This window comes from Nematolebias whitei, chromosome 2 (assembly GCF_014905685.2).
Source record: "Nematolebias whitei isolate Nwh7 chromosome 2, NemWhi1, whole genome shotgun sequence".
Classification (NCBI taxonomy): domain Eukaryota; kingdom Metazoa; phylum Chordata; class Actinopteri; order Cyprinodontiformes; family Rivulidae; genus Nematolebias; species Nematolebias whitei.
This window is the reverse complement of record NC_056499.1, coordinates 54,383,855-54,389,546: the sequence shown is the minus strand read 5'-3', so window position 1 is coordinate 54,389,546 and position 5,692 is coordinate 54,383,855.

The window sequence follows — 5,692 nt, the reverse complement described above, 5'->3', positions numbered from 1 at the left end:
AATTAGTTCTAGACCAACGTGTTTGTGAACCAAGGTTTCGTAGAAAGCTCGGTTAATTGCTGATTTATCTGTCCACAGAGACAGAACAGCATCGTTGGTGTGGGACCCTTGGATCTCTACACCTTTAACTACCAGTGGTAGGTAGTGTTTGGTGGACTCTGACTGCTTCAGCTCACAGAGGAGGCTGTCTTGTTGGGTCAGAGTTTGGACCACTTGGTGGGTCTCTTTGGTTTCACATGATGTCAGAGGAGTACTCACCGGGCTCGTGTCCTCGGCTGAGGAGTCCTTTGTGCCTTCCGCGGTACCTGCTGTTGGGCAGTCTGTGTTACACTCCGGAGGCGTATCTATTGGCAGTGGTTTGCTCACTTTAGTTAGTCCACATTGTTTGATCACCATAATCTATAATCGCGTCGAAGTGATTTATAAAATCCTGGCCAACCAAAAATGGGAATGAGTCAACACGAGACACGTGTACTGGGTGGTACAGTGTCATTTTGCCAATCTGCATGTGAACCATTGCTATAGCTGTCAGGGTTGTTCTCTTCTCTGAGAGACCCTGCATTTCTATAGCACAATCAGATAGAGGTATTATCCTGTTAACATCGGCAGCGGCTGTCCTCAGCTCCTCGAACAGTTTAGCTGACATAATTGTTATGTCTGCCCCACCGTCCAGAAGTGCTTCATGTGTGAGGACACCTTCGAGTGTCACTGACAGGTACGCCTTTTTGGCGGCCCCCTTTCTGATAAAGTTACACAGAAACCTCTTGGGTTTTTTCTGACGCTTCTTCACGCGTTCAGCTTTGTCTGTGTAATCTTGGTTTGTCTGAACCGTCAGCACAGCAGTAGCTGTTTCTGCGTGTTCAGCTTGCGATGACTCGTCATCGTTTGTGTGTGTGTTTACCCCCCCTTCATCCGATGAGGGGTTGTTTGAGGCAACAACAGCAATGTCTTGGTGTGTTCCACCGACATCTGTAATGTTGTCATTCGCGCCCTCAGATGTAATAGGAATTACATTACTGCATAGTGCTCCAGGTCGGCTTCCCTTGTCAGTGCGTTTCAAATCTAACATTTCGCGTAATTTTTCTGTCTCTTCTGAGCTCAGAGGTATAGGGCCTTTTTTCTGGAACCTTTGTGATTTTTTTCGCCTCGGTACGTTTCGTCCGAGGTGGGAGGCGGCTAGGTACGTCTTTTGGGGGTTCCTTTCCGGACGTCCCCTGATAATATGGGTCCTCTCTGTTCCCATATCTTTGCGTCCTGCGCACATCCTCTCCCATTTAGGTGGAGACTGAAAAGGAGAGGAGAGGTCCTGGGTTTTGTAGGAGATCCAGTCCTGAGGTATTTGGTGGTGGAGAGAGGAGAAGGTTGACCCAGATGAGAATGCTTTAATGGTGAATGTTGAAGGGACACCGCTGATCCACAGATGGAGTCCAGTGGAGCGAGGAGATCCTAGGAAGGATCTGAAGAGGCAGGCCGTGGAAGGTCCTGGAGGAGTCACAGTTGGTGAAAACCAGCTGTAACAAAGGTTAGTCGGCTGTACACGAATTACCATTTGGTAGAAGATCTCCCAGCACTGAAGAGGTGTCTGGCAGGTACTTAAATACCCCATCAGGCAGTCCTCCTCAGAGCAGCAGCAGGTGGAGTGAGTTGAAGTTAAATGGCTGTGGAAGGAAGAGTGAGTGACAGGCAAAACCCCCAGGAATCCCACATCTGTCTTCAAATTTTAGGCCAATTTCAAAACTTCCTGTTCTATCAAAAATCCAGCGGTCAGTTTTGGTCCATGTACAGTCCTTTTTAAATGCTCACATCATTCTTGAAAGGTTTCAATCAGATTTTAAATCCCTGCACAGCACAGAAGTTGTACATGTAACGAGCCTGAACAGCTTTGCTGTTAGCTTCACTACTAATTAATTATTCTTAAAGCTAGTTCAAGCACAAAGAATATTAATTGTTAATTACAACGGATTCTTTTCTTTTTCGAGTTAAATTAATGCCATGTGACCGAGATAACTGTGAGTGGATTGTTTAATCAGTGACATGAGATGCCATTTTATCTTTGACCCATCAGAATAAATGTGGTCATTTATTTAACAGAATTGAAAATTAACATCAAAACATGTACACATTTATTTGCTGATCTGTTTCTGATTAATAAAAACTTGGCACGCTTTACTAACAAGACAACAGAACATTATTGATCGAGGCTGATTCACCTCTGAAGGTATCTAGATTGATTACTGGCGAATAGAAAAGTCAAAGAGAAGACATAGATTTAAAGGGAGGTTTAGATGGAAGCTATGTGTGAAACCAGAACTTTGCACCTTTCCTCCGACACCCGCTCAGCTTTCCGGTACACTTCAGGACGTGCAACGACTTTGTTACCTTAGCAGAGGAGGCATCCACTCCGGAACAGAAGTCCATTAGTACGATCCCTTTACAGCGTTTCCGGTTAAAGTAGCTGGGAATCTTTAGAATAAATGCATATACTCAGTTCCACCGAATAAGCTTCCTTAGAAGTGGAGCATTTACTGCTCTGGTTGAGTGCACAGCGATGCGAGCCGTGACTCCGCTAAATGGAGGGACCACTTGGCACACGGTCCCATCCATCCGCTCCAAGTTCTGAAGACTTAGCCCTAAGACTTAAGACTCCGACTAAGTTCCAGCACTTCAGGACTGAACTCCAGGATCCAACTTCCAGCATCGAACTGAATAGTTCCATGAAGTGTTCCTTTTAAAGGGGTGTACACTTCCTGTTACGTGGTACTTCCTGATTGGTTGAAACAACCAGCAGGGGGGTGGTTCTAGTGATGTCAAGAGGGTCACTAGGAGTCAAAAGACAGCAGGAATGTTTACGAACGGTTAGTACAGACGGAGAAATGTTGTGACAAAGTGAGACAAACGCAGATGCCAGTTGAAGTTATTTACTGTCTGCTGAGTTTTAAAACAAGGCACTTTGTTCTCATAACTTGCTTTCTGACCGACATCCCTGACTTCTGACCGACATCAAATCCACTCATTCAGACAGAAGATCAAAATGCACAATTACTTTGTAAATAGACGTTTAACTTGATTTCTAAGTCTAATGATGTTTAAAAATCATTAATACTGTTTCACGGGCAGCACGGTGGCGCAACTGGTAGAGCTGCTGCCTCTCAGCGAGCAGGTCCTTGGTTCAAACCCCGGTCCAGGGGCCTTTCTGGGTGGAGTTTGCATGTTCTCTCCGTGCATGCGTGGGTTTTCTCCGGGTACTCCGGTTTCCTCCCACAGTCCAAAAACATGCATGTTAGGCTGATTGGTAACTCTAAATTGTCCCTAGGTGTGAGTGAGAGAGTGAATGTTTGTTTGTCTCTATGTGGCCCTGTGATGGACTTGCGACCCATCCAGGGTGTACCCCGCCCCTCGCACAGTGATTGCTGGACATGGGCACCAGCGACCCCCGTGACCCAAAAAGGAATAAGCGGGTAAAGAAAATGGATGGATGGATGAATACTGTTTCACAGATGATTTAAAAGAGTGGTTCACTTCAACATTTAGAAATGATATGAACTAAACACACTTTGGATTATCAAGATATCTTAAAATAGTAATGATAATGTAAAAAGGAAGAGTGTTCTTTCAATTGATTAATTCAGGATACAATTCTCTTGATGAGATAATTTGTACTTCTGGATTCAGATCAATGAAATAACAGTTCCTGTCCCCTGAAGGTCTTCAGAGACAGGTTGAGGTCAGAGGCCTAGTTCACTACATACCTTTAAAAGTTTTAAATGATATTTCATCTACAGATTCAGAAAACACTGCCATCCTTTTGCTTTCAGACCTGACAGCTGCCTTTGACACAGCTGACCACAACATTCTGATCTCCAGGCTGGAACAATGTGGGATAAAAGGTTCTGCACTAAACTGCTTCAGGTCTTACCTGTCTGACAGGAGTTTCTGCAAAAACCTTGGACAATCTGTTCCCTCCTCTGTTCTCCTCACATGTTCCCCAAGGATCTATTCTTGGATCCATTTTATTTTCATTTATATGCTCCCTTTAAGCTTCATTTTTTGAAAATTCAACAACTTTTTTTAATTTTTATGCTGATGACACTAAAAATATATGTTCAGTTGAAGCTAAATCTTTCTTTTTCATTAAAACCTCTGGCTGACTGCCTTACTGAGGTAAAAGCTTGGATAGCGTCAAACTTCCTAAAGTTCGCTGAGGATAAAATTAAAGTCATAATTTTTGTCCCAGTGAAAACTGCAGTGCTTGTCTTTCAGATCTGAGTAGCCTGGAGCTGTTTGTAAAACCTCATGTAAAATTCTTTGGGGTGCTATTTTATTCCAATTTTACTCTTTAGAGACATCAGGATCTGGCAGAAGTTAGAGGAGGTGGCCTGTGATTAGAAGGTCCCCCAGACCATCAACATCAAAATGTGGGTGGGAAATGACCTGCTTTCATTTGCCCTACACTGGGCCCTTGAGAAAAGCCAAATCACCACCATCTGCTCCCCTGGGCTCCCTAGATAGCAGCTCTCTGCTCCACACAGAGGGCTGTGGTAGCTCGGTGGTATGTGGTTGTGTCAGGAAGGACATCTGGAGACAAAACAATTGCCAAGTCTTTGTGTAAGTTAGTTCGCTGTTGCGACACCTGAAGAAGTGAGCAGCTGAAAGAGAGAGAGGGAAAATAAAATAAGAAATTAGCTTTGTATTAAAGAGATCCTTTGTTAAACTGAGACGTTAATCTAAAGTCCAAAAAATTTCAATCTAGTCCTCTGGACATCTTTGTGAAAAGAAATCGTCCATCATTAAACAGGGGTGGAGGCCTCCAGGTTCAATTGTCCCCCTCTTACAATGCTGTGATTGCTAGTATCACTCAACCCCCTGTGAATAGTAAACAGCCATCAGTGTGCTAATGATCCATTGTTAGGCTGATGGTCCTTCTTGACCATGTGAGCAGCTGGTTTTGGTTGTCAGCAGCAAACTAGTTGATCCACTCTGAGAAGGTGCTATTTAAGAGACTGAGCTGAATACAGCACCTCAGACTGAGGAAGTCTCTCGGATGAGAGACGAAACGTTTCTACATTTCTTTTTTGCTTTGTTTTGTTTTTTTTGTTTTCTTCTTTTTTTGAATGTCCAGAGGACCAGATTGAAATTTTTTGGATTTTTCTAACTGGATTATTGAGCATGTATCAAGATGTTAATCTAAAGTGTAATCATTTTTATCCTTTAAGGGATTTGAATGGGAACTCTTATTACATCCAGAATAAACTAACTCTTGGTATGTCAGTGTTAGCCAGGCTGGTCCCTCATGACTACAGCTGGTCCAGAAGATGCTCGCCTTTTAACACAAACAAAAAGCATGAACCTGGTGCTGCTTCCCATCACTGACTCTCTGTACGTTTTAGGATTGATTTTAAAGTTTTATTTATTTGTTTATTTATTAACCTTTTTTTAACCAGGCAAATCCCATTGAGATCACAGATTTCATTTGCAAGGGAGGCCTGGGCCTGAAGGCAGACTAACATGTATGTTTTTGATCCGTGGGAGGAAATCAAAGTACCTGGAGAAAACCCACGCAAGCACAAGAAGAACATGCAAACTCCACACAGAAAGATCCCAGGTCCAACCGGGGGTTGAACAAAGGACCTTCTTGCTGTGAGGCAACAGTGCTAACCACTGAGCCGTCGTGCTGCTTATTGTTGACCCACAA